We start from the raw sequence: 27,008 nt of genomic DNA, 5'->3' as shown, positions 1-27,008 counted from the left end.
GAAGAAGATAGCAGGAGGGGAAGAATGAAGGGGGGGAAATCGGAGGGTGAGACGAACCATGAGAGACTATGGACTCTGAGAAACAAACTGAGGGTTCTAGAGGGGAGGGGGGTGGGAGGATGGGTTAGCCTGGTGGTGGGTATTAAAGAGGGCACGTTCTGCGTGGAGCACTGGGTGTTATACGCAAACAATGAATCATGGAACACTACATCAAAAACTAATGATATAATGTATGGTGATTAACATAACAATAAAATTTAAAAAAAAAAAAAGAGCAATGAGGGGCCACGAAGGGTTTGACACGGTGACAGGATGGTCTGCTTTGATCTGCATGTTAAAGAGACCAGAATCCATGAAGTTATTCGAACTATGCGAACAGATGGTAGATATGAAGGCACTTCGTACACCCTAGGCAGGTCAGTATGAGATGGACCAAGGAAGGAAACAAACAGCAGAGTCCCTCCTAGGTGGTACAGGACAGGAAGTGGCTCATCTCACTGGATCTTGGCAGGGACAGTTCTCAGGCAACTATCACCATGCCCACTCTGCAGATGAGGAATATAAAGCTCAGAACAGTGGCTTGCCTAAGGCACACAGCTCAAAAAAGGGTATGGCCGGAGCACCTGGCTGGCTTAGTCAGTTGGAGGTCTCTTTTTTTTTTTTAAGATTTTATTTATTCTTTTGAGAGAGAGAGAGAGAAAGAAGCAGACTCCCCGCTGAGCTGGGAGCCCAATGTGGGGCTCGATCCCAGGACCCTGAGATCATGACCTAAACCGAAGGCAGATGTTCAACTGACTTGAGCCACCCAGGTGCCCCAGGCATTTGTTCGACTCTTGATTTCAGCTCGGGTCATGATTGCGGGGTCTTGAGATCGAGCCCCACATTGGGCTCTGCACTGAGCATGGATTCTGCTGCTTGGGATTCTCTCTCTCTCTCTCTCTCTCCCTCTCTTCCCACCCCCCCACCCTGGCTTACACACTTGCGCTCTTGCTCTCTTCAAAAGAAGGGGGGGGAGGTGGTATGGCCAGGACCCACTGGACAGCCAGCCTGATCCTGGAGCCTCTTCCCCAGTACCCCCAGGGCTCACACAGCAAGTGCTCCTCCAAGACTGTCAGCCATCCACACTCCTCCTGCAGAGGCTGCTCAAAGCCCTGCTTTGTTCCTAGGGTAATGGGTCCCACACAGTAACTGAGTATCGGCATGCTCATAGCTTAGGGAGAATGAGACCCTCATTAACAGCCAGATTTCCCACTGTAAGGCTCATTGGGAGAGTAAGAACCAGAGCTGTTCTCTCCTTTACCAAAGGATAAGTAAGCCCAGGACTCAAGTTTTTAAACCACATCCACTACCAAAGTAATTATACCATGGGAAAGACAGCAGGGGAATTTCAACATGGTTTTACAGGTGCTTAATGACCATAAGCCCTTGTAATTACCTTCCAACCAAGGCTTGAAGGTTTCATTCTCAAAATATGGACTGTCAGAGTGCCTACACTGGGCCAACGACTCAACACCCAAACCAAGGACACTAGAGAAGGAGAGAATTTAGAACTATGCCAAGACAACTTAACTGGGAACCCACTAAAACAAAGCCAGCTACTACTGTGCCATAGGGTTCATGAACAGAAGAGGCATGGCTGGTTAAACAACAGGCCAGCATGTTTACGGATGCCAAGCCCGCATATAACCCATAGGAAAAACTCTTACATGTGCCCAGAAAATGGGCTGATAATTCACCAAAAGGAAATTCATTTTATAAATAGAGGAAAAAAGTATTCCATCTCCATAGCAACTCAGGAAATACAAATCAAATACAACCAGCTAGATTTTTGCCTAGTGGTGTTTAAATGGTAACCATTCATTAATGCTGAAGAGAGTGGCCAACCAGCCCCATTTGCTGGGGACACTTTCAAATGGACACAACCCTGAGGAGCAACATGATAATCTATCACAGAAGTCAGAAAAAACATAGCACTTCACCCCGCAATTACATTTACGGCACCACATCCTCTGAAGTAACTAGAAACATGGGAAAATTCTGTATACAAAAGATATTCCCTGCAGCATTTTTCAGTAAAATAACATTTATTTTAAAAAAAGAAAAAAGGTCTAACGAGAAAATTGACTAAATAAACTCTGGTCTCTGTCCCAGATATAGTATCATGCAGTTGTTACAAATTGGGAGTTAGGCAATCTGGAAAGAATTTAAAGTCTTGAGGTGGACGATTATGGGGAAAAGTGAGCTACAAAAATGCATACACAGCACGGGTTCAACATTTTTTTAAATGTTAATAGGGGGAAAAAACTTCTGAAGGGAACCCTGTTTTATTTTCTCTAATGAACTGGTATAGTGTGATGGAAAGACACCAAGCTTTGGAGCCCGAGAGAATCAACTTTGTACCCTATTGAAGCAACCTGGTTAAACAGTGTCCTCCTCAGCCAGTTTAACTTTTAAATGACTTGCTCTAAGGGAAAATAAACCCTTATTCTAAAAAAACTTAAAAAACAAAACAAAACAAAAAAACCCACAAACAAGCAAAACAAAACAAAACAGCAACAAAAAAACACTGTTACTTACAGCCCAAATCATTTCTAGGGGAATGAGTAACCGTAATTCTCACTTTGGGTTTGAGGTTCTATGTTTCCCCAACCTGACTCAGAGACTGCTCATTAGTCAAAAACACAAATGCTGACATTTGTCCACCTGTAGTTTTAATTTTTTGCTCTATCTAAAAGGAGACTAATTTCCACTAATTGTTGAATGGGCCCTCCCAGCCTTTGGGCAAAGATGATGGACCCATTTGCAAAGCAGTCCAGTTTCCAAAACTGGGCCGTCACTCAAGAATGAGGGTTAGTTGAATGATGCAATCCTGCTCCCTACCACGTTTATGAAGGAATCTTTCCTCAATACTGCTGATGGCCTGGCAGATGGGTTACTAATGAGGAGAATGAGATTGTTTATTTGAAAAATAAAAACTATTTTTGCAACTGATAAATCACTGCTTGACTCTTTGCCCAAACAGAAAGCCAAAACAACCATGTTTCTCAAATTTTAGAACCTGTTCCCGATCTCAAAGCCATCTCAAGGTACTTCACAAATTTGAACAAATGAAATCTAACTTTCAAAGTTCTTTGGTTTTGATTTTTTATTTTGGACATCCTCAAACAGAGGTCTGCAAACTATGCCCTCAGACCAAATCTGGGCTGACACTGTTTTTGTAAATAAAGTTTTATTGATACGCAACTCTGACCACACATTTATAGAATGTCTAGGGCTGCTTCTGTGCTCTGACAGCAGGGGTGAGTAGTTTCCACAGAGGTTCAAGTAGCCATCAAAGCTGAAAATATGTACTAACTGGCCTTTAGAGAAAAAGTTTGCTGAACCCTGTCCTACAAAGAATGAAGGCAATTCATGTGACTCACCTTATAGGTCCAAAGAGACTTCGTATGAGACAGGATGAGCTACCTGTCAAGATCTCAGCATGGGACAGGGATGGCTGCAGAAGTCACAGGCACAAGCACAGTTCATCCCTTCTGATTTGGCTCGGGGACCATCCCACGGAGACTGTCTGTTCATCCAAGGAAAGCAAACCCCCCACTTCAACTGCTACATAATTCACTCTGATGGAACATCTCTGCACAAGACAAAGTATCTTGATTGAGGAAAAGGTCATGTGACAGTCTAAAAAGACACCATTCTTCAAAGGAAATAAGATAAAAAGGGTACGGAGGCACCTGGGTGGCACAGTCGGTTGAGCGTCCAACTCTTGGTTTCAACTCAGGTCGTAATCTCAGGGTCGTGGGATCGAGCCCTGCATTGCGCTCCATGCTCAGCATGGAGTCTGCTTGAGGATTCTCTCTCACTTGCCCTCTGTCCCTCCTGCTCATGCTCACTCGTGTGCTCTCTCTCAAATAAATAAATCTTTTTTTAAAAAGGGTATGAAGCAACTTCATAGCAGATCTATTTAATAATGAAATACATCTGAATGCTTTCAATTCTTATCTTCGGATGAGTGTTCTTTCGGAGCTCTTGGTGAGGTTTGAGATTTCCCTATCTATAAAACCTCCACCAAGCTCTCAAATACCATGCCATCAGATAATATTTACACAAACGTTTTGTTGCTTCTATGGCAGTCTTTATATAAATATACTGCATATATGTGAAAATTAAAATGTTATGAAAGTTTGTGTAAAAATAAATAATTAAAAAGGGTATAAATAACAGGGTATTTATTTGGGGCTGTTATGGTCCACTGGGAGTAGGTAACTTTCAAAAGTATCCTTGTATTTAAATAAAATAGCTCTGGATCTGATTAGCTCAGATCCACCTGACCTCAGGAAGGTCAGACCTCTGTTTCTCAGCTTTAACATCTGCAAAATGCAGAGACTGGGTTAGACGTACTCTTGGGTCCAAACCAAGCCTAAAATTTTAGGACTGTCCTCCCACTTCCCTAATTCATTCAAGCCTAAGCCCAAATTATATTTACTGAATACTGACTATGTGCCAGGCACTGCTTTGGGTGTGGGGCCAATAACAGTAACAGAATTCCTGCCACCATGGAGAGACTGAAAACAAGCCAAAGAACAGATAAATAAAACTCATCATGAATTTTGACAAGTGCTCTCAAGAACACTAGTGGGATGCTGAGATGTAACTGTGGCGGCTGCCTGACTAGAATAGCCAGAGGGGGCATCTCTAGGAAGGTGACAGGCCCAAGGCCAGCCCTGCCAGAGAAGGAGGAGCCAGCCACACAAGGCATCAGGGAGGAGGAAGAGAGGCGCATTCTTGACACCGCAGACACAGGAAGCACGGAAGACTCAGAGGACTTGCTGACAGCTCCCTGGTGTGGTCCACTGAGTGTGGTAACTTCCACAAGTAGCTCAGGCTTTGAAATGAGCCTGCTGGGGCTCTGGCTATGTGGCCTCAGGCAGATCAGAACTCTGTGCTCCTCAGCTTTCTCACGTGGACAACGGGGAGACAAAGGGAGACAGTGACTTGCCTCCATCCCAGCCCTGCCATGCAAAGAGTGGGGCATGCTCCGCAAACAGATACAAGGCCAGAGGAGCAGTACAGAGCAGGCAAGGGGGCCGAGGGGACACAGGACAGGGCCAGAAGGCCTAGTCAGGCACGGTTTTATTTTAACTGCAATGGGAAGCCACTAGAGGGTTTTAAGCAGGGCCGTTTTGTATTTTTAGAAGAGGACTCTGTGTTGTGGACGGGGGGGCGGGGGGGGACGGGACGGGACAAGGGCAGAAGCAGGGAGGGTAACAGGATGTTGCTATTGTCCAGGGACAGGTAATTGTGGACCGTGCTGGAGGTGGGCTACAGCGGCCAAGCTTGATCTCAGGGGCCTGCTCTGGGCAACAGCAAGTGGCTGCCTCCACCACTGTGTTGAGAAGGAATGTGAAGCACAGACAGGGAAGAAGACTGGGAAGAAGCGTCCAGTTGGATTAGTGATGCCTGCCCCAGGCAGAGGAGAAGGAGCAATGGCAACACACATCAGTATCTGTCCTCCAATTACAGAAACTTCAAGCAGTGCTTCTTCTCACGTTGTAACATGTGGGCAACTCGCTGAGGTATCTTTAATGAAAGTGCAGATTCCGCAAGAATGGGGTCGGGGGAGGGCCTGAGCCTCTGCACCTCTAACCTGTTCCCAGGTGATGCCATGCTGGTCCAGAGGCCTCACTGCAAACAGCAAGGATCTAGACAACTTACTCTTTTGTGTCGCCACAGATTTATACAGAGTGAGCACCAGCTCCTAAGACTTGACACAGGACAGTCCAGAAAGGCTGATTGAATTGGGGCGTGAGTGTGTGTGTGTGTCTGTGTGTGTGTGTGTGAGAGAGAGAGAGAGAGAGAGAGAGACTTTCAGCCCTCACCCGTTACAAAAAGAACTTCCTAAGATTCCAGGCATAGCTTACCCAAAAAAGCATCCCTCTAGAATACGACCAGCATTGCATGTATGTAGCGTCCATCTTCTGTGGACCTGCTGCATCCTTACCAAGTTGAAGATCGTTTGGTTGGGGCTGGGGAGAGGGGTCCAAAAAAAAGCAGCAATGAAAGCGCAAGGCCAGAAATCTGCCTAACACGGATGATTCTAACCACAGGGTTATTACTTGAACTCGAAGCAACGTAAATGCCGGGATATGCAGTAAGGCAAGAAAGAGGAGGAGCACCGCGCCCCCTGCTGGACCGCTAGCTGGCACTGCATTGTGAGAGCAAAGCCGGCCCCTACAGAAGCCCCAAAGGGGAGCTTGTATCCCTGGTTTGCACCCCGCCACACTCCTGGTCCATAATCCTATTATGAACATTAGCTAAAGTCCAAATTTCCCTCCTGAAGACAGATCCAAATCAGCTCAGAATCAGGGGTTGTAGCTAGACCCAGCTGCCTGCAGAAGGAATAAGCTGGCCAGTGGACTTGGTGTTACAAAAACATTCCCAAAACCTGCAGGCTCAGTCCAAGGCATTCAGCTACCCTGGAAACCAAGGCCCCTTTCTAAAATAAACAGAGCCCCTACGGCTCTGTGCAGTCACAGGCAGCCCCAAGAGCTGCCTCTCACGCTTCGTATAGTCTACACTCTTTTCTCTCTCCCTCTCTCCCTTTTAAACTCACAGAATTACAAAAGCTTTAATTTTTAACGAGTTTGCCTTAATAGTGCACATTCGTTTTCGGAGGGCCATTAAAAACTCATGAGAACATTCTCCTGTTGCAGAGAGGTGATTCATGGTTTCTACCAGCACACACCTCACTTTTGGGCCTCTGCTGGTTCCATCATCCCAAACTCTCAGTATCAATCCCATTTATTTTGCACCTTTCTGAGTGGCTGCATATTAACATTAAACCCACAGAGCACTTTTCAGGTCTCCCAAACACTGAACAAGACTGCTTGTTAGATAATGCAAGACTAAAAAGATTAATCATTACCAGAATTAATTGTCAGTAAGGGGTGGGACGACAAAGAAGTCATTTGTATGCGAGGGATTTCGTAGGTGGATGAAGTTGCCTCTTGCCAGGCTGCCGAAGGAGCCGAGGACTGTATGCTGGCTAGCTTCCAAGAGTAAAACACAGGGCTCAATTGCTTCATCTGTCTAACTAGTGTTAGTTAAAAGGCAGGAGGGCCTCTTCATTAGCTCCAGTGTATTACTGTAGGCTTAACTAAAATCAGGACAGCAAGGTAGCTGTGGGGCTGGATGGTGGAGAGACAATGCTTTTAACAGATCAAGGAAAGCTTGTGGAGTTCAGACCTAAGGACGAGACTTGTTTACGGTTTGGCTGAGATCTGGGCAGAACCTACATCAGCTCCTCAAATCCTCCAACAACTCGGGGGAAGGAACCTAAACTTTCCATGCTGCCTCTACCCTGCATCCCGGGCCAGGCCTGGGCAGATCCGGACACTGACTGCAACTTTATGAAACCTCCGCAACCACATACAAAACAGGCCTTTTACAATAGGTATATTAAGACTCAGGCCATCTTTATCTCTGGGCACCAACAAAGGCTGTGTGAATTAGAATAATGGGGGTTCATCAAGATTTTTCACTGAAGGAAGTGGGGGTCCAGTTTACAGATGAGCTAGAAAAGTTGTATGTACACGTCCTTGCTTGATGAGAGTCCAGCATCCAGGAGCCCGACAGCATTCACCCTTCCCGAAGCGCCCAGGCCAAATTCTGAGCTGGCCTTGTGGACAAGCCCCCGATGGGAATCCCTAGTTAATACTACCAGATCCTGCCCCCAGAATACGGTCCCTGGGCTCTTTTATGAAGAACCGTGGAAGCAACTAGAAGGACACAGGGCTGGGATGCCATTAAGCAGGTCTGGTTCCTTGCCCGCTTGCTACATTAAAAATATATACATATTTATCTTTTGGCTAGACAAAGATCAAGTGGGAAGTTGCAATAATCCTCCCACTTTTACACATGCAGTTTCTTCAAAATTCCTCGTCCACTTCACCCATCCGTTTTCCACCTGGAAGAACTCCTACGCAAGCTTCAACCCTCACAACAGACGGCACTTTCTCCAAGAACCCTTCTTGTCACACCTGGCCTTTCCTTAGGGCCACCTCAAGGGACGTGGCCTGCCGTACTGTGACCTCCCCACTTCTTGTCTGTGAGCCCTGGGGACAGGGACCGTATCTCGTGTCCACAGCCCAGCACCCGCGCCAGGCCTGGTGTGCCGCAGGCCCTCAGTACCCACATCAGAGAGCTCGATGACGCGAGGAGAGGGAGCTAAGGATCAGGAAAGAGGAGAAGGAGGGAACAAGGGAGGAAGGAGCAGTAGGGAGGGAGGCACACTCCTCGGTCTTTGAGTCTGATGCAGATGCCCCGATCACCTACTGAGCGGACTGGTACTTCACAGACCGAGGGAAAAAATGAGAAATAAATCTCACCACAGCTCTCTGACAACAACAGATAGGGTAGGGATGAGAAGCCCGAAAGAGCAAAGCCACTCCCCCGGGGGAGGGTGAATACCTTTAGCTCTCCCACTCTGCCCTCTGTCAGCCACAGTCCCTCCGAGAGGCCACTTCTGCAGATGCAAAGCAGGGGAACTGTACCAACACGCTGGAAAGCCCTGTGTGAGGGCCTGCGCTAGACTCGGCCCACGAGAGACTCAGCCCACGGCCTGGGAAGAGTAGGCCCTCACAGGGAGGCTCCAGGACAGCCAGGCAGGGAGACACCCCCTCGGCCACGGCCTTGCCCCACAGCACAACCACCAGCCAGAGACTGCAGAGCTGTCTTCAATTCCATTGAGGGCACCCTGCCTGTTTGTTTTGTTCTGTTTTGTTTTGTTTTTAAAGCACAGCAAGAAAAATAAAAATTAAAAAATTAAAAGCACAGCAAGGACCTGGGGGAAGAAGGGAATGGGGAGTTGGTTGGTGGGTTTAGAGTTCTGGTTTTGTGAGCTGAAGAGAATTCCAGAGATCGGTTGCAAAACAGTGCGACTGTGTCTGAAGCTATCCGAGTGCACACCTAACAATGGTTAAGCAGGTAAATTTTGTTACACATATTTTGCACAATTAAAAATAAAAATTACAGAAGGAAAGAGCAGGGCCAGTGCTGTTTACAGGGCATGATCTCACGGATTTTATCCCAAAGTCACAACAACCCCTAAGGGCAGTACTATATTAGCTCCAATTTTATGCATCGGAAGCAGAGGTCCAGGGAGGAGACGTGGCTTAACCAACACCACACAGCTGCTGAGCTGTAGGGCGGACTCCCGAAACCCTCCTCTCAGCCCTGACCCACACTAAGAAAGCGCGTTCCAGAACGACTCAGGTCTGGAGGAGGCAATGGCCAAAACCCCCGATGTGGAACCCCAAGACCTCAACCCGCTTTCCAGCTGTGCCACCGGCCAGTTGGGAGACCCCTGTGCCTCTGTTTTCTCACAGTCAGAGGAAGAACACCTACCCTGGTGACTTCACAAGGCTGCCGAAGGATCGATAAGAGCACAACCCTCTGCAGCCTGTAAAGCTTCATTCCCCAGGGAGCAGGCCGACCCCACTCCACTTCCCGCCTACGCTGGAAGCTCAGGGAAAAGCCGCCCCAAATGAATATCCCTTTGATGCCAACACAGAGGCTGGGGGGTTACCTTTTCATCAAGTGGACTTTTTTCTGATATAAGCAATGCATGTCTACCATGGAAACTACAGAAAGAAACTATGAAGAAGAATCACTAATACCCTTCATCCCACCAGCACCCGATCGCTGAGAAATTTCCAGAGCACTAGTGTGGCTGGAGCAAAGCAAGGACAGGCCAGAGGGGCAGGAGATAAATGGGCAACAGCAGAAAATATAAAAGTGGGTCCACAGCACTTCAGAAAAAAAGGCACCGTGGTAAGGGTGAGAAGAAAAACCTGAGGCAAAAATCAGACCCACAAGGACAAGGACAGTTCAGTTTTTTAAAAGAGGCAGTTTAACACCAATGTCCGTAACAAAGGTTGACAAAATACACCCTGTGGGTGAAATCCAGCCTGCAGTCTATTTTGTTGTAAACACCGCACATTTTAGGAGGAGGAGGAGGGAAAAAGGTGGGAGAGGACAAGGAGACATACCACCCACAAGGCCTAAAATATTTGCTTCTGGGCATTTAGCTCCGGTCTAAGATACATCGGAGAGTGAACATCTAACTCTCATCATCTGAAAGCAGAAGGAGGTTGGTGCACATTTTGGAAGAAACCCGAACAGCAAGGAGGGGTGCTCAGCTGTAAGGTAAGGAGGACACCAAGCCATCTGCATCCTACAAGGCCATACAAGACAGCGTGAGCAGAGTGGGTGCTCACAGCCTCGATGGGAGACTGGATGAAGACAAACGAGAGGAGCAGAGAAAGGAGAAATCTAGAAGACGTGTCTCCTTGAATTAACCCAAGCTTGTCTGCAAACCTCTTGGGTGGGCAGGTCAGGGGTTTCTCCCCATGCTCCCACCCCCAATCAATGGAAATTCACCAGCGTTACTTAGCCTTCCTAATTTGCTGTGTGATCTTGAGCAAGTGACTTAAGCCCTCTGTTTATTTTCCTTATTTACAGAACCAAGATGGTAATAGCATCTACCATCTAAGATAAGAAGATTAAGTGGACAGTTCTTCAAACAGTGCCTGACACAGAGTAAGCACTACTTAAATGTTTGCTTTTTTTCTTTTTTTAATCACTCTCTCTACCCACATTTTGGTGAATGGTCCAATTTAAAGATGCAGAATTAAGGGTTCACTCCATGGGCTTTACTTAAGAATTGGATGGAGATCGTACAGTCCATGATGGTGCCCTGCTAACCACCCCCTCTCTCAGGGGTTCTGCCACAGAGCACCCAACAAGGGTTGGGGCCACCCGAAAAAGGGGTATAAAGGTGGCACTACCAACAGAGTCCTCGGAGAGGCAGGAAGGGCCAGGTCATGCGGGACGCTGCAGTTTTAGAACAGATGCAATGGGCCACTCAGTGCTTTCCCTGTCCAGTGTTTCCCTACAGAGTGGCCACGGTTCATTCCAAGAAGCAGGTGGATCCCTACAAAAGCCATGAACATCCCATTTGGCCATCCTCAGGACCCGAATGAGAGGAGGTCGTGATTTCTCAGGCTCCGTCAGCCCGAGAGCCATCCTGGGGCCCGGGATCTTCCTGCCCCCATTCTCCCATCTCTCCCCCTCCCCATTCAGCTCCCTGTCTCAGCGACAAGCCTTTCCTTGCAAGCGTCAGAATACTACAGGGTGCCTTGCAGAAAATGCTGAGTGGAAGGAAGGAGGAAGGGGAGGAAAAAAAAATTCTCCTTTGTGCGATTCATATATGGGCAGGAGCTACAAACAATTCAGGGCGCTAAAATTAATTCGCTCCCTTGCCGATGAGGAAAGGATAAGCATGGAGGCAGACTGTAATAAAAACGTACTTAATGTGTACAGCACATATTTATTCCTTTTTAGAAAATTTGCAGAGCTGCCACCCTGCCCTCCCCCCACCCGCTCCCATAAAATCTGACCATCCTACTCAGCTTCTATTCTTATCCCTTGCTCATTTGCGTAATTTTAACACTGCAGAATATAGCTAGCCTAAGAATATTTTTTTATAATTACACCCATCACAGGACCTGTCAGTATCTAATGAAGGATAATTTCAGCTATTATAAGAAGCTTAAAAGATCATTTTCATGAATAATTCGTAATATGAATCATTAAATTCAAACAATGTCAGAAAATTCAAGAAAAAAAAAGGAAAAGAAAAATATTGTAGGTGTCTAAAAGTAACCAGCCCTCTAACAGCAGAATCATTTGTTTCGTGCACAGAAACAACACAACACGTGGGGCAGATCTTCGTCTGAGGGGAGGAAACAGGGAAATTGGCTCATGTCACTTCCTGCTTTTTTCACCAGACCCCCCAAGCCTGAGGATAAAATCCACACCTCTCAGCACATCAAAGGGGTGCTCCTGACTCTGACCCCTGGATATCTCTTCCCTCTTCCTCCCTCCAGGAGAGAACACCTGTCTGAAAATGACCCAAACCTACACTGCAAGCAGAACCAAGGGGCAGAGAGATACATGCTCCTGGTGACTGTTTGCATACCTGGATCCAGCCATACCTGCAACTGTAGACCTACTTCTACTCGATAATGTACTTTCTTGCTGGCTTCAGTTGGTTTCTATTGTTTGCCAAAGGGGGGAAGTTTCTATTACTAAAACAAGGCTGGAGGCCTCCCTAGACCTGAGAGAAGAGCAAAATCACAGCGCTCACAGCTGGTCCAGGCCAAAACTCAGAGTACTCCGCAGCGGGCAGCAGGTGTGTGTGTGTGTGCGCGCGCGTGCGCGCGCGCGTGCTGGGCTCAGGGGGTGATCAGGATGTATGTAGGAGGGACTGGGCGAGATCCAAGGAAGGACAGTTACCTGTGAGGTGGCCTGGCTAACAGGAACCCACAATGCATGGCAGCAAAGCCCCTAAGTCACTCTCTTCAGGGAACCATGAAGACCAAAGGACAATTCCCATTTCCAAAGGGAACTGATCTGTGCCCACCTTGAAACTAAGGATAAAGACATCATGAACTAAAATATGTAAGGTTTTTCAGTAAGAGAAATGATGTTTATACCTTAAAATAAGGGAAGGGGGGAGGAATGGCCTTAAACACAGAAAATATTGAATGTGTTAACTAGATTACTAGATTCTGGAGTATTATCCCCTTCTATAATATGATGTTTCTCAAACTACAGGTTGCATCCCTTTCGTGGGGTGGGGAAGATAATTCACTGGGTCACAGCTACTTGTTAAGATGGGAACAGAATAGGGGCACCTGGGTGGCTCAGTTGATTGAGTGTCTGCATTTGGCTCAGGTCATGATCCCAGGGTCCTGGGATCAAGCCCCACATCAGGCTCCCTGCTCAGTGGGGAGCTTGCTTCTCCCTCTCCCTCTGTCCTCCCCCCGCTCGCGCGCTCTCAAAATATATTCCTTAAAAAAAAAAAAAAAAGACGGAATAGGATATAAAACCTAAAAATGTTTTGCACATAGTAAAGGTTAAGTATTGTTCTAGGAAGGTACTGTTTCAATTCCTTAACACAAGAAGGTGTGCGCTCACAAGCACCTTTCTTATCATGAGTCATAGTCAAAAAGGACTGGAAAACTTCTTTTGTTATTGGTTTTAAACCAAAAGGCAACTGACGGGTGTAGAAGTCAGGCTTACACCTAGTGACTGGACTTCTGTCAATCTTCCCCATCAATGTGAAGCCCCCTGGACATAAGGACACGTATGTGGCATTGACTTCAACACCGTTTGTGGTGGCAAAAACCTGGAAACAACCTAAATGTCTTCTATATGCCTAATGATCTTTAAAATTCTATCACAGCGGGGGAGCCTAGATGGCACAGTCAGTTGAATATCAGACTCTTGGTTTCGGCTCAGGTCGTGATCTTAGGGTCCTGGGATGCAGCCCTGCATCTGGCTCTGTGCTCAGGGTGGAGTCCATTCGAGATTCTCTCTCCCTCTGCCCCTCCCCACCTCGGTCACACGATCGCTCTTCCCTATCAAATAAATCTTTAAAAATAATTTAAAAATAATAAAATTTTATCACAGCTGCATGATGGACTCTAATAAAAAGATATTAAGAAGACAGATTTAGGGCGCCTGGGTGGCTCAGTTGGTTGAGCGACTGCCTTCGGCTCAGGTCATGATCCTGGAGTCCCGGGATCGAGTCCCGCATCGGGCTCCCTGCTCAGCGGGGGGTCTGCTTCTCCCTCTGACCCTCTTCCCGCTCGTGCTCTCTGTCTCTCATTCTCTCTCTCTCTCAAATAAATAAATAAATTCTTTAAAAAAAAAAAAGAAGACAGATTTAGGGGTGGCTGGGTGGCTCTGTCGGTTAAGCGTCTGCCTTCGGCTCGGGTCATGATCCCAGGGCCCTGGGATGGAGCCCTGCCTCAAGCTCCCTGCTCAGCGGAGACCCTCTCCCTCTGCCTGCAGCTCTGCCTACTTGTGTTCTCTCTGTCAAATAAATAAGTAAAATCTCCAAAAACAAAACCTCTTTAAAAAAATTAAAAAAAAAAAAAAGACGGATTTAGATCTGCATCAATTGATCTGGAGCAAGATTCGTGACTATTAAGTGATATAACAGAACAAGGGTCAGCAAACCTTCCTCAAAGGGCCAGACAGAACCTGTTTTCAGGTTTTCAGGCCTTATTGTTCTCTGTTGTACTACTCAACATTCTGTTCTACTGAGAAATCACACACAGACAATACATAAAAGCTGGGTGTGGCTGAGTGGCAATAAAAGTTTACTTACACAAACAGATGGCATGCCCACGGACCAGAGTGTGCCAATTTCTGATAGAGACCGTAATCCCATTCTTGTGGGGTGGGAGGATACATGTTTGTCAAGATCTGTGTGAGGTGACATACGTCAATTAATTCTGGTTGTTTAAAATGGGTAGCATTGGGTGACTAACTTCATACATCTCTGTATTGTTGGATTTCTTACAAAAAGTATATATAACTCAATTTTAAAATTTCAAAAAATATTCAATTATTAAAAAACAAGGTATGAAATACAAGGTATGTAGTGATTGATTTCACTAAAATCAATTCTAATACATTTAACCATTTCTTTTTTATTATTGCAAGTAAAGGAAGGGATTCTGTTATTCATATTTAATTGGATGCCAAGGGTCCCAGAAAGAACTCTCCAGCTACAAATTTCAATTAAAAAAAAAAAAAAGGTGGAAAGAGTAATACCAAGTCATGAGAAACCAAGCAGATTTTCTTCTCCCCTCCCAATGGGGGACCAAAGGATATCGAAAGGGTAGTTTCAGACTTAAGCGTGTGAAACTATTCACTGTACCAGGCGGTTACTGTCCACATCTTACAGATGGAAAGGCTGAGGGAAAGCCGTCCCAAAAGGACACCAGTTGAGCATTAAGTCAGGACTCACACCTGGGTCTCAATTCTAGTTTAATCCAATTTTCACAGCACTGACCAGTAGCTGATCAATAGGCCCTTTGTCCAAGGTCAATCCAATCTTGCACGTTACAAGGGCACCCTAGATTCACAGCACAAATAAGCACGGGACACAAAGAGATTGGCACCTTATTGCCTGAACATCAAGAGGAGGAGGACTCCTGTTTCTCCTGGTTCACTCTGACAGGGACAGTTTCACAAGTGTTGGGCAGAAAGCACCTTTCACATTTTACTTCTCCCCAGTCCCCTCCTGCAGCTGCCCCCGTTACTGCTACAGCAGGCAAAGCCAGCACCACCACCTCCCCCATGGCAAAGCAAAGGAGCTGCTAGGTCGGAAGCCTGGCAGAAACGGCTTGTGTGCCCTAACAGCCATTCTTCCTTCTTTAGCAAGAAAAACACCAATGTTTCTTGCCGGGCACCTGACCATCGGGATGGAAAACAAAGACTGTTTCTCAGTTATCTCCCGCAGCTCGGTGTAGCCCCATGAACATGTCATAGGGAAAGTGCACAAGAAAAGGTTTGTGAACTTGAAGACTTACCAACAGAAACTACCCAAACTGAAACACAATGGCAGGGAAACAAAGGCCAAGTAACCTGCCCATGGTCACACTGCCGGCGAAGGGCAAAGCTAGGACTTTCTGGGCCAAACCCATGGTCTCACCTTCATGTTCTAACACTTTCCAGTACTGGCTGCCTTCATGAACACTGTCCCACTCTACTCTGGAAAAGAGGCGAGAAAGGAGGAAAGACAGCAAGCAGCCAGCCTGCACCCCATCAAACCCTGTTCCCTGGCACTCGGCACTCACGTGACCAGTCGCTGACAGACATTTGATGTAATTCACGTTCGTACCGTACTGCTGCCTGACTTTACTGTTAAATTATTTATCGTGTGTGGTTTTTCTAATGCCATCAGTTCTTCTCTTAGCCCATAAGGTCCGTGTGTCGTACGGGGTCAGAGATCACTAAAATCTTCAGGTGGGGGAGGGTTTCTCCCATGAGAGGTCACGTGGCAAGGTGCCGCACCTATCTAAAAGGATACGCTCCCGATTATTAGTGATGCCTGACAGGTTGTGATTTTTCTTTTTCGTTCCCTTTCTGCTTATCTTTTCTTCTTACCTGCTCTACAATGCAAATGGTTTCTTTTTTAACAAGAAAACACAAACTGCTGTTCAAACCATAAAGTTGCTGAAAAACACTTTTTAGGCAAGCTACCAGGTCAGCAGACTGCTTTTGGCCCATGGGTGTACGTTTGCTTACTGTCTATTCCAAATCCTTCATTTTACTCCTCAGAAGGAAACCAAGAGCACAGAAGCAAGGCCTCAAACTGTGCAGGCACCGTTCCTGGTTGCCCAGATGGGAACCCTGCACTCGGCTCGTAGCTGGACAAGGAGACAAACCGGATGCAAATGAAGGCACAAGTAATTAAAGATCAAGCTGAGTTTGGCCTAATTGGCTCCACCTGCAGAGGAGGAGGGTGTTTTTGGAGGGACGGGGTCCCAGGAAAAGGGAGATTATGAATCTGAGAGAAAGGCAAGAGTAATGGGGAGAGCAGCAAGGTGAGAAGTTTCAGGTATAGCACGTACCCAGAATGCCTCCCAATTACTGCGGTCGAGCGCACCCAGGAAGCCTGGCGCATGGCTCCATGTCCATAGCCCGTCCTGTCCTGCCCACTGGCTTGGAAGGCTGCAAGAAATTCCGGTGCCCCCTCTCCTGGGGCCCACCCAGTCACCCCAGTCTGTGGGCTCCAGAGGGGTGCACACTGTGCGTCATTCACTTCTGTGTTGGGACACCAACGATCTGCCCCAGCATCTACCCGCCGTGCACCCTGAGCAAAGCCCCGGACCATGCTGCTGACAGTAACAACAATCAAGTGCTTACACGGGGACGACAGGGGCTTTCCTCCACTGTGGCCCCACTGCATGTTCTGACCTTTTAAAGATTCAGTTTCCTCCACCCATATGAGGAGATGGGAATAGTACTGGCCTCACAGGAAGGTTGCCTATCAAGCAGTTAGAGCAGGGCCAGCCATAGGATGCCTGATCCACGCTAGCTATTATTCTAAGGGGCTCAACAACATTCATTCCTTCACTCGCTCATCAACCAGCTGTTCCCCACCTACCAGGGGTCAGGCATCTGTTTCCAAAGCTGGCTGCACAACGGCATCAGAACCAAGTCTGTCCCTACTCTGGAGGAGTACACACCCTGGTTTATGGAATGGGTCACTAAAGAAAGGAAGAAATAAAAATTTTAAAGTACAAAATAGGCAGCAATACTACAGAGCTGGAGGAACTGACAGTGGGGCGGTGATGCCCGTGAATGGGGGTGTGCGGGCAGCAGGGAAATTCTAGACAGAGTGAATAGAAGGCACACAGGTGAGAAGGCACTCCATGGAGGATGTGGGGGGAGGGAGTGTATTTCTACAGAAACGCAGAGTGAAACTGAGGCTGTAAACCAGTGAAATAACCCCAGATCGGGAGATCAGCTTTATCTCTTTACAACATGTCTATTTTTCTATTCAGTCCAAGAAAAAAAACACTTAGACAACTCACTCTCATCTGAGGTACAAGGCATCATTACCCACTCAAGCAAAGCACAATTGACCGGATGCCTGATGAAAGCTGTAATTAGAAACTTCTAACAGCAGCTTTCAGAACCAAAGTGGCATTTAACAGAACAAGCCACCTGTCAGCTTCCTGGAAGGAGAGGACGTGGACACCAAACAAGACACTGACTGACAAACTGCACAACAATCGCAACATCAAGGCGGCCCTAAAAAGGGACAGCGACAATGATAAATATACGTCTGGCCTGGGCCTCCACCTCCGCAGGGGGAGCTGAGGCCCCGCGAGTGCTCCTGCTCTGTTTCTGGGCCTTCATTTCCCACCAAACAATAAAAAATAAATGAACAAAAATCACGAATCGATACTTGGTATTTCCAGGCAATTGCTCTTGCAATGATTTAGGAGGGGAAAGCATCCTGCAGAGGATGAAATCAAGTTGAGCAAATAAAACGTTATCCCGTTATCCTTTATGACAGTCCCCAGAGAGACATGGGCACTTCTAGAAACCGGAACCAGATCCTCTTGCAATGATGACCTCTGTACCTCTGATGAAGCTTCTCTCAATAGTGACAGCACTGAGGGCTGGTTTGGGGGGTGGGAGGAGCCTTGGCAAGCTCCCTCCCCCAACTTCTCCCACAGAGTTTCCATCAGCCTCACCTTCCCCAAAGCCACCTGGAGCAGGGACTGCCGCTGCCTACCCAATATTCATGATCCCTCCTTTATGTGCCAATTAAGCCATCACATTTCTCAGCCTTCCTTGCAATTAGGGGAGGCCCAAGAGTTGTAAGTACAAGTTATGGAGGGGGGGGGTATCCTGAGAAGTTCCTTAAAGCAAGATTATCCTTCAAGCTTTAAATCCTTATAGAATTCGGCTGTGAAATGCACGTTCTGCCCTTATCCACTTCCTCCTTCTACCTGCCTGAAATACAGATGTAATGGCTGGAACACCAGCCACCATGTGGGTACCATGAGGCAATCAAGAAGATAAAACACTGTGTACTGAAGGTGGTTGAGCACAAAGAAAAAGCAGTCTGCATTTCTGATGATCATAAAAGCATCACACTAGCCCTAGATGAGACTTTGTTTCCAGACTTGTGTTAGATAAGAGAAAAATCGTGTGGAAGTCGCTGTTGACTGGGCTTTTGTTGTTTTTTTAATGCAGCCAAACCTAGTCCACCTGACACACTAGCCCAAATGAACATACAAATTCAACCAAAACAGAGCTCATGCTAGGCGGATGCAGTGTCAAGACAGTATCTCCAAAGCCCTAACCAACAAAACCACCAAACCTCTCCTGAACAACAATTCCGGAGATGCTCCGTTTCCCACGTCTCTCCAGCTGCACAGCCCTCGGTGTTCTTGCTCCCTAACATCAGTATCCATCCTTATTTCAGGGGTGTACCTCCCCCATTCTCAACCCCGTATGTTAGGAAAAGTTGCTCCCACCTCACCCCCTTCCACAAGTGGGCATGTGAGGAGCCTGGCTTGGCTCATCCACGTTCTAACCCTCCTCTGAAATTCTCAGGATTAGCTTAAGCGAGGCAGGCCACCCAAGCCGGGCCACCCACCAGTGTTCATCTGGAAACACATGGATGTCATCATAAGGATATCCCAAATGACACTTAAAACTTATTTTTATTGATCTGAAATAAATCTGGAAAATTATCTGTTAAATCTGGGTGGTGAGTACACTGGGTGTTGGGTATCTTGTTCCCCAGACTTTTCTAGTAAGTTGTCATTTAAAAAAAAATTTTTTTTCAGAATTTGGGCCACTGTCCCAGGAATGGCTCCCTGGGTGCTGCCGTACTGAGCACTGCCTAAGGGGCCAGATACCGAGCTACCGGTTCAGATAGTGATTTAAGGGTCAGTAAACCAGCTCATCACACAAATTTTGTTTTACCAGGACTGCAAAGCTTTCAAGGAGATTTACTCTACAATTATCACCACAATTATTCACCCACTTTCAGAAATTAACATACAGGTGTTCTGCTAATGTGCCTTGACCTTCTGCAGCCTGGACGCCCTTCAGAATGCATCTCCAATCCAAAATAACGTCAACAGTTGCCTGGCACTTGACATATGTCATCCCTTTGAAACTTCAAATGCTTGCATCAAGTCAACATTATCATCTCTGCTCCTCAAATGAACACACAGAAGCTCTGCGATAAAAACTTATTCCCAGGGGTGCCTGGGTGGCTCAGTCAGTTAAGCATCTGCCTTCTGCTCACGTCATGATCCCAGGGTCCTGGATCGAGTCTGGCACCGGACTCCTTGCTCGACGGGGAGCCTGCTTCTCCCTCTGCCTGCCACTCCCCCTGCTTGTGCTGACAAATAAATAAAATCTTAAAAAAAAAAAAAAAACTTATTCCAAGAATTTGGAACTAGTCAAAGTGCGGCAGTTCAACCCAGATCCCACCAGCTGGAAAACCTACGGCTGCCCTCCCCTCAATGTTCTACAGTGGCCTCCCTCCACGCATCTCCTCTCCTTTCGTTGTAGAAGGAGGAGCCTTCACTGAAGAAGGAAAGAAGTGCAAATAGCATGTGTGGTCTCCACCGCTCCGGAGAAGTGGTGTCTCCCCGAGTCTGATGGCCAGTTCCAAGGCCCCCCTGCTCTGAGCCGGCTCCCCCTGTGGCTGGCGGCCCACAAACAGGTTTCAGTCTTCCGGGGAGAAGAGGGGAAGGGAGCAGAGCTTTCCCTGGATAAAGTGAAGGGGTAGATGCCACGCCGCCCCAGACCGCCCCACACAGGCAGGCAGCTCCTGGTCAGCGTCTACACACCACCAACTTTGAGGCCCAGGACAATGCAACAGATCTTACCACGCAGGACACTGCCAAGAGAACAGAGGTGTAGGGGTGCGGGGAAAGCAAGCACTGAGCCTAGACCTGGCTAGAACCTTGGCCTGGCCTTTTCCTAGGCAGAAGACTGGCATGTTCATTTCACGTATCCACGTGTCCGGGCCATGGCACCCAAGTACTTGGTCAAACATTAATCTGAATGCCACTATGACGGTATTTTTTTTTTTTTAGAGGAGATTAACATTTTAATAGTAGGCTTTGAGTAAAGCAAATTCCTCTCCATAATGTGGGTGCACCTCAACCAATGGAAGGGGAGCAGGCCTTAAGCTGAAGACCTTAAGAGAAAAGACTGAGCTCCCCAGAAGGAATCCCGCCTCCAGATGGCCTCAGACTCAGGACTGCAACAACCCCTCCCTGGGTCTCCAGCCTGCCAGCCTCCAAATTTTCGAGTTCCCAGACTCTACAATAGCATGAGCCAGTTCCTTAAATCAATCCAATCTAGATAGGCAGATATGTAGGCGGGTCCGTGTACATAGACCTGTATACGGATACACCTCTCTACATGTACATATTTGCATGTATGTGTGTATGCACATACACATGTGCTTACAGAAGTATATGTGTTTGCAGTAGCTTCTCTGGAGAACCCTCATACAGTGGCCTTGACCACATCCATCTCTGAGAGCCTTGGTTTCTCCACATCTATAAAATGGGGATAACAAGAGCACCAACCTTGCAGAGATGCTGTAGCTAAGAACCTGGCACAGGGTCTAGGACCTTCCAGGTACACAGTGCATGGGACCTTTTCTTCTACTGTCAACCAAAGATTTCTCTAGGTGATTCCTAGAGAATCATTTATAAAGATCTGTTTTGCCTACCTTCTTACAGTCTCCCCCACTAAGCTGTCAGCTGTAGACCTTGTACCGGCCATTCACAGAAGAATTCCCAGAACTGTGCCTGGCGCATGGTCAGTGTTCAATTAATATCTGTTGAGTGAATCCAAGGGCATCTTTTCTAACCATCAACAAGCCAAGACGTGAAGGGGACACCAGAAATATCTTTCAACAACGGGTAGGTACAACATGGTCTCTTCATCCCAATTAATGACTGATAAAGGAATCTATTTCTTACAGACACGTCTTTGCCCCCCCCCCCTTTTTTTTTGAAGGTTTTATGTATAAGAGAAAGAGAGCATGAGCAAGGGAAGGGGCAGAGGCAGAGGGAGAAGCAGGCTTCCCACTGAGCAGGGAGCCCGACACGGGGCTCGATCCTGGGACCCTGAGATCATCACGTGAGCTGAAGGCAGATGCTTAACCAAATGAGCCACCCAGATGCCCCTGGACACTCCTTCTACTGCAGACCTTTACAAGCACTCCTTCCTAGACTCCAAAGGGTATAAGCCCCAAAATAAGCATATTGGGTATGAGGTCTCTTTTAAGGAACCACACAACTGGCTTCGAAAACAGACACCACAGGGATCAAATGAGTACCCAGCATGACTGGCACAAGCCCCTACTCCCCTTCCCCTGTAGGGAAGCAGCCGCCCAGCAGAGATGACAGTCCCCAGACCCCTCCGCATCTGGGTGGGACCAACCATGGGCCATAGGCAGAGTGGTGTGGGTCAGTCCTGGAAAAAGGGAGAACAACAATTCTTCTCTTCCTCTTCAAGTAAAATCACTTCTCCAAACTTTTCTTCTTTCTCAGATAATGCTGTTCCCGTCTATACCAATGTGCCTATTACTCTGAAATCACTCCTAAGATTACTTGGGTGGAGTCTGGCAACAAAGTTTTATCACATACCTATCGTGCACTTGGTCAACACACACCACAACAAAAGGAAGTCTCTATGATCCTCTGTGTGGTCAGAGAGACTACACACCCAGAAGACAGGATTACAAACTCATGAGAGTGAGCAAATGCCAGACCTTGGTTGTTGCTTTTAAGTGCAACAGTTTAACAAACTCAAGGATTGGTGGAATTAGATTTCTTTATGTTGACAGGAGTAGAGCAGGCTCTTAGAATAAATGCAACATCTGGCCTGACCAGGGAGAAGGGAAATGGCACTTCCCAAAAAGGGAAACTGGATGAGCCAAGAGCAGAGATCAGGAAGTGGTCAGGATGGGGGCACATGGCCAGAATGCACTGAAGCTTCATGAGCAGTGCCCACAGGGAGGGCACTCTGGGCACGAAGGAGAACAGCCAAGATTGCAGGGGAAGGAAAGACTACAGAAAGAAAGGAGATGTGCTTGACACCCACCGTGGATCCTTGAGGGGGGCCCAGGGATGGGCACGGTACAAGTACCGTGTGAACTCGACAGCGGTGAACACCTTCCATTGCAGCCCTCCCCCCTATCCACCCACCATCTTCTTAAGTGGTGGAACCTCTGTGGAGACAGGTTCTGAGGCCAAACCCGGATTGGAGATCAAAGACAGAGCCTCAGTTGGTCTGAGACCTCTCCCGCTGGTCAGGAATCAGACTGTTGGCACATCTGTAGCACAGTGGCTGACCTTGAACTTCACTAATTTGAGAGTGGTATCCTCCCAAGGCAGTGGTTCCCAGGGGCCAAGCAGGGGAGTGTTTATAAACTCCCCAGGGGATTCAATGTGGAGCCAAGACTGAGAACCATGGTTCCGCTCTAAGTGGGAGAAAGCTGGCAGAGCTGTTTACAAGGAAACTGGTGGGGAAGAGAAGCATGCTCTTCTGCTGGTTTGCTGAGATTATTATACCTGGAGCTTCAGGCAGCCTCTTGCCAGCGTGAGAATGCCTGCCTGAGATCGGACAGCCAGTGGGGCGTGGGGGCTGGGGCACGGCGGCTCACAGGAGCCCAGCGCGGCCCTCAGGGACACAGTGCTGGCAGCCAGGAATCAGCCACAGTGGGAGCACTTACACCACGACAATCAGCAAGCACCCTAAATCACGCCCTTTTCCCCCAGACGACTGGTGGTTAAACACATACCAGTATACACCGCCAACGCTGGGGAGAGCAAGGAACAGACTTGAGAAATGTCGGGGGGGGGACTCCTGTTATTGTTGGAACCCCTGGATCAAGACAACTCTGAAGACAGGCACTTCAACATTTTTTTAGGCCAGATAAAACTGGATTTTATGACTCTTGTAGTCAAGAACTCCGAATGATGAAACCATAGGAAAGGGGGAGCCATATGCAAACTGTAGTTACAAAAAACAAAACTGTGTGTGGTGAGAAGAATCTGCTTCGAGGCGCAAGCGTAGGAAGGGTCATATGGGGTCTGGCACATGGCTGGTGTGCCGCTGGAATGAAGCCCCTTCAACTTGACCACGGCTGTGCTCTCCAGAGCGGCCATGGGTCTTCCGTCACCTACGTGCCATGCGGCCGGGTCCTACAACAGCTCCTCTGAAATGTCTCTTCATTCATGTCATGAACATTTGTAGAGCACATACCACGGGTCAAGGACTGCTCAAGGCACTTTGAACACAGCAGGGAAAAGAGCAGACAAGGTCCCTGCTCTTGTGGTTTGTAGAGGGCAGTGCAGGGCACAGATGGCAAACACCAAAAGGGGTGAACCATCGAGATACTCCGACATACCGATAAGCTCTGTGATGAAGATAAAGTAACACAAAAAATGAGCAAGAAGATTCAACATGACACAAGGTGGTCGGAGAAGGTGACTGCTGAGCAAAGACCTGCCTGACAGGCTGGGATCAGCCATGTAGACACCGGGAAAGAGCATTCCAGCAGAGGGACTGAGGCACTTGCGTTAAGAACCAGTCTGGTGCATCTGAGGAAAAGCCTGATGGCCAGGGTGAAATGAGGAGGTGGGGATGGAACATGGCAAGAGCCAGACCACAGCCAGCACTAGAGGCCATCATCAAAAGGTCTGGAGTGGGTTTTAAAAAGCAGACTGATGTGATCTTGTGTTTCCATGAGGTTCCACGTTTACCCTACTGCAACCAGACAGGAGCACATACACAGAGTCATGAGCTTCCTTGCAACCCAAGAAGCCTACCTCAGACCAAGACAGCTTTGCCTCTGTCACCAGGGGCAGGAATGTGAGGCCACTCAAGTGGAGATGGCCCAAACCTGCAATGGTTTAGTCCGCAGGACACAAAATACACCCTACATGCCCAAGACACATGAAGGCTCTAGGAACCCCCTCGCCCATGGCCATCCATCTCCACCGCATCAGGGGGTCTCAACTGTCCTGCCCTATTTTCTTGGAGCCCAGGTAAACAGAAGCCCGTGAGGACAGGAAGCACATACAGTGTTGAACAGGGGATCAGTTTGTTTTGTTTCTTTTAAACTTCTTCTGTTTCTTAGAGTCAACTTTGTTTAAATTGCTCCCAAGCTTCTCTCATCTGTCAGGTTCCTCCCACTGTACCTCCTGCCTTGCCGCTGATGACTCCACTAGCCACCAGCAACAGGCCATTTTCTTATCCTCTATCCCTGAACCCACAACAGATTAATTAAATGGAGCCACTGACAGGAGCGTGCTGCCTTAAATCCATCCCCAGGGAATAAGATATGGTGGCCAAGGCAGAGGAGGACAGCAGAAGGTACCTAACGAGAGGGAGGGCACGGGCAAGAGCCTCACGAGACACACCAGACACTTTAGCATCCAGAAAAACCGACTCCAACAAATAAGAGTCCCTCATAAGGACAGGATTGACTCCATAGCCAGTAAAGAGCTAACGGTTTGCCATGAGCATATGAACTACAGAAACCCAAACTCAAGCTTGAAAGCAGGCAGGGGAGATTGGTTGAATTACTGCTCTTAGTAACAGAAAGCTCAAGGCTAGGCTGCCTTGTCAAGCACAGCTGCATTCAGGGGCTCCAACACCTCAGCTCCTGTCCGCCACCCAGCTCGGCTCCTCCCTCTATGTGACAGCCTCACATGGACACAAGAGAACGACAGTGGCCCCAGCCTTCCCGGCCCAACAGGAAAGAACTGTGTCCCTGGCAGCACCAGCCCTCTCCCTCAGTCCCGAGAGCCAGCTCCGATTCCCAGGTAAACACTCCCCAGGCGAGCCCAAGAGAAGCCAACACCAAGCAAGGTTCTGTTGAGCAGGAGACGTGGTAAGAAGGTCCTCCTGTGGGACACTGAGACACTGGCCTCCGCAGCTGCGCACCACCCCACCACCACGGGCCACCCCACCACCACTGACTACCCCACCACCGACCACACCAAGAAAGAGTAACACCAACGGTCCACCAGACAGCGAGGCCCCACCATGCAGCGTGGAGGCCTCACCTCCCGTGTCCAGAGCAGGTGGTGACAGTGATCACCCACAGGGGCTGGTGGCGGCAACCCCAGGGTAGGGCAAGTGTGTGCCTGGGGTAAGGGCTCCCGTTGCCGGGCCAGACAAGCATGCCATGCACAGGCACGTGTCAGGACAGTGGGCTTTCCTGTCCCACGTGTGCTGCCACTCAAAGGCCACAGATCTCCCTGAGGTCCCATTTCGTCCATCTGGGGACCCCTTACTCAACACCCAACCTTCGAAACCTCAACCTCCCACTACAAGTGGAGTAAGACATTGATGACGATGGTCCCCATACCCATCAGGGGTGAAATTAATACCTCAGTTCAACTCACCCCCTGTGTTGGTTTCCCACGGCTGTTCCAATGACCATGAACTTCGTGGCTTAGAACAACACAAATTTCTTACCTTAGAGCTCAGGATGCCACAAGTCTCGAATGTCTCACAGTCTACAGTCAGGCCGTCGGCAGGGCTGTGCTCCTTCTAGAGGTTCGAGGGGAGAACCTGATCTTCCCAGTTTCTGGAAGATGCCCACACTCCTTGGCTTGGGGCCTGGCCTCACTCCAGCCTCTGTTGTCACATCTTCTCCCTCCCTGGCCCTCCTCCCTTTTGTAAGGACCCTCGTGATTACACTGGGGCCATCTGGATAGAGTAGGATCATCTCCCCTCATCAAAACCCTTAACTCACCCACGTCCAGTAAGTCCCTTCTGCTTAAGGCCCTTAAGGCAGCATATCCACAGGTCCTGGGCACCAGGCATGGACGTCCCTAGGGGACCATCCTTCTTCTGTCTACCAGAGCATCTTCTAGATCCCAGAGCCAGATACAGGCATGTTCTCTTCACGACCTCATTTAATTACTATTTATCCTCACAACAGCCCAAGAAGTACACACTCTTTTCATCCTAATTTTAGGATCATACAAAAGGGCTGAGAGAGGCAGAGGTAGTGACCGTAGCATTCAGTGGCCAGTATGTACTGAGTGCCTGGTGTCAGACAGGATGCTGACTGCTTCCCATGTACTAACCCACCTCCATCTTCCCTAAAACCCCGTAAGGAAGTCACTACTGCAATTCCCGTTTCACAGAGGAAGAAACGGAGTCACAGAAAGGTCACATGGCCCCTGTCAGTTGTGCAGGGGAGTCCACAGTGTCCTTCCACAGAAGTCATTCACCCACCCACATCCATCGTGAGCTGCTAGGACCATTGGAGTGCCGGTTTCCCCAGTGTTGTGGCTGTGAGCGTCTTGTTCATGGGCCACACACAGGGCCACTTGCTCAGGAGGAAATGGCACCTTGGACAAAGACGCACAGACCCTGGCGGAACAAGCCTTCCTTATTTCTCCAGATGGTCGATGCAGTGGAGGAGGTGCCACTCGCCACACCATGCCCGCGACGCAGCCCTGCCGGGATTTCCCCCTCAAGAGGCCTCTCCCCAGCTGCGGTCCTCACGGCTCTCAGCACAGCGCCTCCATCCAGGGGCTGCGTTTCCCCGTGGAGACTTCCAC

The 27,008-nt window shown here is 48.3% G+C and overlaps 1 protein-coding gene across 1 annotated transcript in view; it reads right to left on the bottom strand.

Annotated features, from left to right (window-relative positions):
* The window catches only part of SNX29 (sorting nexin 29), a 497,051-nt gene that overhangs the window by 283,314 nt on the left and 186,729 nt on the right, over window positions 1-27,008 (bottom strand). The window lies entirely within an intron of this gene.

Source organism: Mirounga leonina, unplaced genomic scaffold, assembly GCF_011800145.1.
Source record: "Mirounga leonina isolate KUSES-001 unplaced genomic scaffold, KU_Mleo_1.0 Mir_175, whole genome shotgun sequence".
Classification (NCBI taxonomy): domain Eukaryota; kingdom Metazoa; phylum Chordata; class Mammalia; order Carnivora; family Phocidae; genus Mirounga; species Mirounga leonina.
Note: the sequence above shows the minus strand (reverse complement) of the source record. Positions and strands in the feature narration are given on the sequence as shown.